Source organism: Aegilops tauschii, chromosome 5 (assembly GCF_002575655.3).
Source record: "Aegilops tauschii subsp. strangulata cultivar AL8/78 chromosome 5, Aet v6.0, whole genome shotgun sequence".
In the NCBI taxonomy this organism is placed as follows: domain Eukaryota; kingdom Viridiplantae; phylum Streptophyta; class Magnoliopsida; order Poales; family Poaceae; genus Aegilops; species Aegilops tauschii.
The window spans coordinates 37,654,861-37,663,268 of NC_053039.3; the positions used below are offsets into that span (position 1 = coordinate 37,654,861).

Here is an 8,408-nt window from a genome sequence, read left to right on the forward strand (position 1 = left end):
TAGTGCTTAGGCGAAACTCTGCGCCGGTAACTTCATCATCATCGTCGCCACGCCATCGTGCTGACGAAACTCTCCCTCGGCCTCAACTGGATCAAGAGTACGAGGGACGTCATCGAGCTGAACGTGTGCTGTACGTTCGGTGCTAGGATCGCTCGGATCGTGAAGACATATGACTACATCAACCGCATTGATAAAACACTTCCGCTTTCGGTCTACGAGGGTACGTGGACACACTCTCCCCGCTCGTTTCTATGCTTCTCCTAGATAGATCTTGCGTGATCGTAGGAATTTTTTTGAAATACTACGTTCCATAACAACATTGCCCTCCTCCATCGATGTCAGACAGACCTTGTTGCAGTTGACAATGGGAATGTCGTCGTTCTAGGGGCCGAATGAGCCATCACATGAGAATAACATTCATCGCCGATGAAGACAACATATATTGAAAGGACCATTCCTGCAAACACACCAAGGACCACAAGCACCAGCTGAAATTTCAAACGGATCCACTGGAGACCAACGCCGACCGGCTTTAAACCGAGACATTAGAGACCAATGCCGACTGGACTCAAGAAGATCCATAGGTAATACACCTTCGCACACCCTTTGCAACTACTAAGCACACCGCCAGAGCGGGGAGAGAGCCGCAAAGACATTGTTCTAACTTTGGGACACCTTCGCCACTTCACACCCCAACCAGGACAAGGACGAGGATGGGAAACACAAACTAGGGGTAGACTACATAGAGAGATGGCCTCTTTGCCTTACTCGTCGCTGAAAAGCTGAGGATGAGATAGGCATGGCTAAGATCTGGGTATGGTAGCAAGGATGGATAGAAAAAGGTTGGGACTTAAATTATCTCTTTTAATACCACATAATACTTAAATTAAACACTTGTCGGTCATACGCGGCTCATTAACTTTTTTCTCCAAGAGTTTTCTCCCCCTCCCCCGGTGGCTAGGGAAAACTCTCCCCTCCACACTTCGTCGGCAAGCCTGTGGATTTGCCACCCCTCTTCCAGTGGCTCCAGTGGCGAGTGGCGGGGAGGGGAATCCAGACGCGTTCACTCCGCTAGTAGTTTAGGCTAGGGTCATCTAGTCCTCATAGGTGCGGCTCTCGGGCAGATGTCGACGCTTCTTCTTAGAGTTTGTCTTACGGGCTTCAATCCACCTTGAGTTCGTCCATCTGGATGTAGTCAGCGGATCTCTGGCGTAGATTCATGCCATCTGCTTTGGGAAGCGTGGTTAGAGTTTCACGTGTTGTGCTTGCGCAAAGGTGAGATTTGGTGTTAGTTGCTTCAGATCTATTCAATGGTTCAACGACGATGTCTGTGGCTCCATGTCCCTGGTTCTTAGTGGCACGTGCATGAAAGCTTCCCTGCTGTCATCAACAAGGTCAAGCCATCTTTGATAGGGAAGTGGCGCAATAGGACGTCGACGACTAGTTCTGGCGGCGGTAGTGGTCGTTCGATGGTCTAGAGACCTTAATGTAATATTTTGAGATTTTTTTATTCTAGTGAGATTTTGTAATAGAACTGGATCATTTTCACATCTTTTCCAGTATTACATAAACTAAAACGATTGGGCGTGCTTTGCTGGTTTTAATAAGTTTTTTAATCCCTCCGTTTTTCTACAAGTAATCCCTCTATTTCAAAATATAAGATGTATTAGTTTTTTGAAAAAGTCAAAGCTCTTTAAGTTTGACCATATTTGTAGAGAAATATATCAATATCCATAATATCACATCAGTAGCATTAGATTTATCATGAAACGAATTTTCTTATTTATGCATTTATTAGTATGGATGTCGACATTTTTGGCTCTGAACTTGGTGAAAGTTAAAGAAAACTGACTTTTCAAAAATGTAATACACCTTATATTTTGGAATTGAGGGAATATTGAGTTTGGCGAGCGGGGGAGACATGGAGTGTATTTTATTTTTATTTATAATACAGTATTTTGGTGGACCTTTAACGGTGAGATACTATGTTAGTTATCAGTTAATCAACTCATATTTATGTGGGAGGCCGTCCGTGCGGCCATGGTGGGGAGGCGGGGGGCGGCCAACCTGTTGAGGACGGGCGAGGCAGCCATGGTGGGGAGGCGGAGGGCGGCCAACCTGTGGAGGACGGGCAAGGCGGCCATGCTGAGGAGGTGGAGGGCGTCCAACCAGTGGAGGACAAGTGAGGCGGCCATGGTGGGGAGGCCAGCCGTGCGGCGGTCTCAGCCTGGCGCAGTCAAGGCGTATCACCGGAGCGAGACCAAGGATCATCGAAGGATGCGGCTACATCGGCTTGTCTAGAAGGGTGAGTCATCTCTTCTTTAAATTTGACAGATTACTTAGAGATGGCCTTGAAGATTACTTAGAGATGGATCCCAAATGCCACATACTTGTTGCACCTCTCTTCTAGATTTGTCAAAATGCAACATATTACTTCGGAGTTTCATTTAGAGATGGATATTTGCTGCCAAATCTGCAATGCGGAAAGGACAAAGATTGGGTTCATATAAAACAAGTATGTTCACAGATGTTGGATAATATGTTTACACATGACACTTCTTTTAATTAAAATATAAAGAAAATATGTTCATACACAATTGATCTTCTGCACATGGGTTATGTCTGCACATGCTACTGTATAAGGAAGACCTAGGAGTAGAAATTACTCATGATTAGGTTTATTTGGTTTTACAGGATGGATAATTCAACTTATGTGTTGAAATCAAATTGCTTGGCAACCCAAAAAAGGCTAGAAAGGATATCAAATGCTTCTGTTTTGATAACGTTATTGATTCCGACATAACAAATTATAAGGACTAGGTTGAATCAATCATAGAGCAGTACTCGCCTCATTATTTGGAAGTTACACATGTTCAGTACTATGATGATTTTCTTAAAATCTACCCTGAAGTAACATCTGAACAAGAGTTGGTGTCTATGTTTGAGAAACACTCTAAGACAAAGGTTGTGCACATGTTTGTTGCATATGTGATCCATCAGAACCATGTGAGCCTATCAGAAGTGGCATAGTGATGCGCATAGCCAACCTAACAACATAGAACGAGATGACGATGATTATCTTCGCAACCCAGTACCTGAGAATGGGCATGTTGGTGTTGATGAGGAAAATATTTATTTAGAGGATGAACCTGTACCTCTTATCATGGTTCCTTGTTCCAATAAAGAAAAGGACAAAGACTATGTTCCTGATCATCAGAGCGAGGCTAAGAGCAAGGATGAGAGCATGTGAGAGGTTGAAGTAGAGGAAGATGAGGAATATCACGAGGCAGTTCATGCACCACACTTTGAATATGATAAATTAGATCCTCCAATGAACGAAGGAAGAAAATATACCAATATGGCAGAGTTTAAATAGGCGCTTTCTCAGCATGCAATCAAACATGAATTTGAGTTTGACACCAAAAAGAGTGCACCACATAGGTTTAGAGCTTATTGTTCAAGAAGGGATGAAGATAAGTGTCCATGGAGGACATATGCTTCTACAATGGAAGATGAGTGCACAGTAATGGTAATTTTCTAACTTTACTCATGTGTGCTTAAAATGTTAAAATATCTTTACTCTAGTACTAATTTTCTATGTTCATCTTTTGTAGGTGAGAAAGAACCCTTGTGGTCATGATTGCTCTAGTACAAAAAGAACAAAGAAGTTGAAGAATGCAAACAAGCGGTGGATATGTGACCATGTGAAGGATTGGTTAATTGAGGATGCAACTCTAGGACCAAAGGAATTGCGAAAGAGGCTTAAAGAGCATCATGGAATCAACATCAACTCTAAGAGAGTCTATAAGGGTAAGCTGCTAGCCTTGAAGGAACTATATTGTGATTGGGATACAAGCTTTGATAATCTGTATAGTTTCAAGGCGCAAATTGAAAGTTGTTTCCCCGATAGCATAGTGACATTGACCATTACACAATAAAAGATAAAATCAGATTTAAAAGATGTTTTGTCGCTTTGAAGCCTTGCATCGACGGGTTCCTTAATGGCTGCACGCCATACTTGGTAGTAGATAGCACCTTATTGACAGGCAGGTTCAAGGGGCAGCTGGCTAGTGCTACCGCCGTTGATGGCCATAGTTGGATGTATCTAGTTTGTATGGGTGTTTTTGATTCTGAAATTAATGAGAATTAGATTTGGTTCATGCAAATGGTTAGACAAGCCATAGGATCCCGAAGGGGTTTAACCATATGCACTGATGCTGGGTAACCAGTGATGATAGGTGTAAAAGAAGTGTTCCCACAGGCTGAACAAAGGAAATGCATGTTTCACTTGGTGTCCAACATCAAGAAGAAGTTTCATGTAAAGGTGTTTGATGACCACCTTTGGGCTGCTGCTTACTCATGGAACCCATATATATTTGAGAAAAATTGGGTTGCAATGGACATAGCAAAGCTGGCGACAACTGCATATCTTAGGAGGTGGCACACTAGGTTGTGGTCTAGGAGTCAGTTCTCAACAATTTCCAAGGTGGATTATGTTACAAACAACTTGGCTGAGTGCTTCAATAATTGGATTAATCACCACAAGTCCTTGAACTTGGAAGACTTCTTTGATAAGGTTAGGCAGATGTTTATGATCATGTGGAACCGAAGGAGGAAAGTAGCATGGAAGTTGGTTGGGTTGATTCTTCCCCACATAATTAAGAATTTGAATGCAAAGACTAGAGAATTAAACTTGGAGGTGGTAGAAAGTTCAGAATAAGTCGCTAAAGTGACATCATTGGGAGGTAGCGGCTTTAGGCTTGTGGTCATCTTGCTTGATAGGAGATGTTAGACAATGGCAAGTTTTTGGCCTTCCTTGCAAACATGGTCTAGCATTTATCACATCTCTTATCATGCACACATACAAAATTATGTGAACTTGTATTACTCCATTGACAAATTTAGAGAAGCCTATGACCAACTAATTCCTACCATGGTTGACAAGAACCAATGGCCTAAATCTGACCATGCATTCTTCATGTTTCCACCACTACTAAAATCCACAGCGGGCAGGCATAAAACTGAGAGGTATAAAGGCTGCGATGAGAAGAAAAGAAAAAGCGACCAACACTTATGCCCTATTTGAAGGACTATGGGCATCATTGGCATAAACGCAAGAAAGATAACCCAGATGACATTGTTGCTATTTTAGCTGTGAGGTAATAAATTTAATTGTGTAACTTGCTTCACTTGCATTATTTTTTGCAAGCAACCATACATGTTAACTACTTTTTTGTTGCTCATGTAGAGGACCACCAAAGAAGACGGCAAAGACCACCAAAGCATCAATTGTGCCTTGCAAGGATGATGCTCCAGCAGCCTCTATGTGCTTTCCGCCAAGGTTAGCCACTCTACACTCGTGCTCATAATTAAATGAAATCTGTGTTTTAATTCTAAGTAACTTCTTACCATAGCCAAAGCTTGGAACCTACAACTACGAAAAAGAGAAAAACTGATAACTCAATTACTGGAGCATCAAAAAGGTAAGAACTAGTTCTGAATTTTGTAGTAGAATAGATGAAAGCTGGTTTTGTATTCTAATTGAATTCTTCTCACTATAGCCAAATGCTGGAGAAAACAACTAAGAAAAAAGGGAAAGGGAGTAAATCTGGACCCGGAGTAGAAAAAAGCTAACCTATGGTTGTTCTGAATTTTATGTTATGTTATGCATTGTTCTACTATTAACCTGGGCTACTATATGTGATGTATGATGTGCTGCCATGAATGTGTATGTGTAGGTCAAGAACTCAGTCCATTTGTGTGGCCAACAAGAAAACATCTGTTGCTATCTAGGTACATGCCAAAAGAAAAGGCAAAGAGGTTGCTGATAAGTTGCCACACCTTCCTATGGTGCCACATGAGAGCCCTGCAATGGGCACACGAAGCAAAAAAATGAATCCTGCCACCCCTGCAATGAGCACACGAAGCAAAAGGAGGCTTAGCTTGTGATTCTCATTGGATCCCGTTGTTGGGAAACGTAGCATGCAATTTGAAAAAAATTCCTACGCTCACGCAAGATCTATCTAGGAGATGCATAGCAACAAGAAGGGGAGAGTGTGTCCACATACCCTCGTAGACCAAAAGCAGAAGCGTTTGTTAACCCAGTTGATGTAGTCGAACTTCTTCTCGTTCCGACCGATCAAGTACCGAACGTACGTCACCTCCGAGTTTTGCACACGTTTAGCTCGATGACGTCCCTCAAACTCTTGATCTAGCAAAGTGTCGAGAGAGATTTCCATCAGCATGACGGCGTGACTATGATGGTGAAGTGATCAGCGCAGGGCTTCGCCTAAGCACTATGTGAATATGACCGGAGGCGTAACTATTGAGGGGGGCGCCGCACATGGCTTGGAACAATTTATGTGTGTTGTAGGCGCCCCCCCCCCCCCACGTATATAAAGGAGGGAGGGGGAGGAGGCCGTCCCTAGGCGTGCCCAAGTAGGAGGAATCCTACTTGGGCTCCTAGTTGGATTCGCCCCCCCTCCTTTCCTTTTACCAGAGGGGGACAGAGGGAAAGAGAGAGGGGGGGAGAAGGAAAGGGGGGCGCCGCCCCCTCCCCTAGTCCAATTCAGCCACCCCTTCAGTCTCCCACTTGCACTAGAGTCAATTATCTAGTTCGCATCGCCATGTGATTAACACCAATAGTTCACATCGCCATGTGAATAACACCCATAGTTCACATCGCCATGTGACTAACACCCAAAGGTGTTACTAGAGTCAATAATCTAGTTCACATCGCCATGTGATTTAACACTTCAAAGAGTACTAAGGTGTGATCATGTTTTGCTTGTGAGAGAGGTTTAGTCAACGGGTCTGCCACATTCAGATCCATATGTATTTCAAAAATTTCTATGTCTACAATGCTCTGCACGGAGCTACTCTAGATAATTGCTCCCACTTTCAACATGTATCCAGATTGAGACTCAGAGTCATCCGGATCAGTGTCAAAGCTTGCATCGACGTAACCCTTTACGACGAACTCTTTGTCACCTCCATAACCGAGAAACATATCCTTATTCCACTAAGCATAATTTTGACCGCTGTCCAATGATCCACTCCTGGATCACTATTGTACCCCCTTGCCAGAAACGTGGCAAGTCACACATTAGGTCTGGTACACAACATAGCATACTTTATAGAACTTATGGCTGAGGCATAGGGAATGACTTTCATTCTCTTTCTATTTTCTGCCGTGGTTGGGTTTTGAGTCTTACTCAACTTTACACCTTGTAATACAGGAAAGAACTCCTTCTTTGACTGTTCCATTTTGAACTACTTCAAAATCTAGTCAAGGTATCTGCTTTGTGAAAGTCCAATTTAGCGTCTTGATCTATCTCTATAGATCTTGATGCCCAATATATAAGCAGCTTCACCGAGGTCTTTCATTGAAAAACTTTTATTCAAGTATCCTTTTATGCTATCTAGAAATTTTATATCATTCCCAATCAACAATATGTCATCCACATATAATATTAGAAATGCTACAGAGCTCCCACTCACTTTCTTGTAAATACAGGCTTCTCCAAAAGTTTGTATAAAACCATATGCTTTGATCACCTCATCAAAGCGTATATTCCAACTCCGAGATGCTTGCACTAGTCCATAAATGGATCACTGGAGCTTGCACACTTTGTTAGCACCTTTAGGATCGAAAAAACCTTCTGGTTGCATCATATACAACTCTTCTTTAAGAAATCCATTAAGGAATGCAGTTTTGACGTCCATTTGCCAGATTTCATAATCATAAAATGCGGTAATTGCTAACATGATTCAGACAGACTTAAGCATAGCTACGGGTGAGAAGGTCTCATCGTAGTCAACTCCTTGAACTTGTCGAAAACCTTTCGCGACAAGTCGAGCTTTGTAGATAGTAACATTACCATCAACGTCAGTCTTCTTGAAGATCCATTTATTCTCTATGGCTTGCCGATCATCGAGCAAGTCAACCAAAGTCCATACTTTGTTCTCATACATGGATCCCATCTCAGATTTCATGGCATCAAGCCATTTTGTGGAATCTGGCCTCATCATCGCTTCCACATAGTTCGTAGGTTCGTCATGGTCTAGTAACATGACTTCCAGAATAGGATTACCGTACCACTCTGGTGCGGAACGTGCTCTGGTTGACCTATGAGGTTGGGTAGTAACTTGATCCGAAGTTTCATGATCATTAGCTTCCTCACTAGTTAGTGTAGACTCGAACTGATTTCTGTGATGAGCTACTTTCCAATTCGAGAGAAGGTACAATTACCTCATCAAGTTTTACTTTCCTCCCACTCACTTCTTTCGAGAGAAACTCCTTCTCTAGAAAGGATTCATTTTTAGCAACAAAGATCTTGCCTTCAGATCTGTGGTAGAAGGTGTACCCAACAATTTCTTTTGGGTATCCTATGAAGACACACACCTCC

At 42.6% G+C, this 8,408-nt stretch overlaps 1 long non-coding RNA gene across 1 annotated transcript; it reads left to right on the forward strand.

Moving 5' to 3' along the window:
* The first annotated feature begins 2,648 nt into the window (after nt 1-2,648).
* LOC123493843 (uncharacterized) lies at nt 2,649-4,656 on the forward strand. The gene is made up of 2 exons (XR_006663232.2): nt 2,649-3,529; nt 3,615-4,656. It is a non-coding gene; the product is annotated as an uncharacterized lncRNA (long non-coding RNA).
* Nucleotides 4,657-8,408: the final 3,752 nt, after the last annotated feature.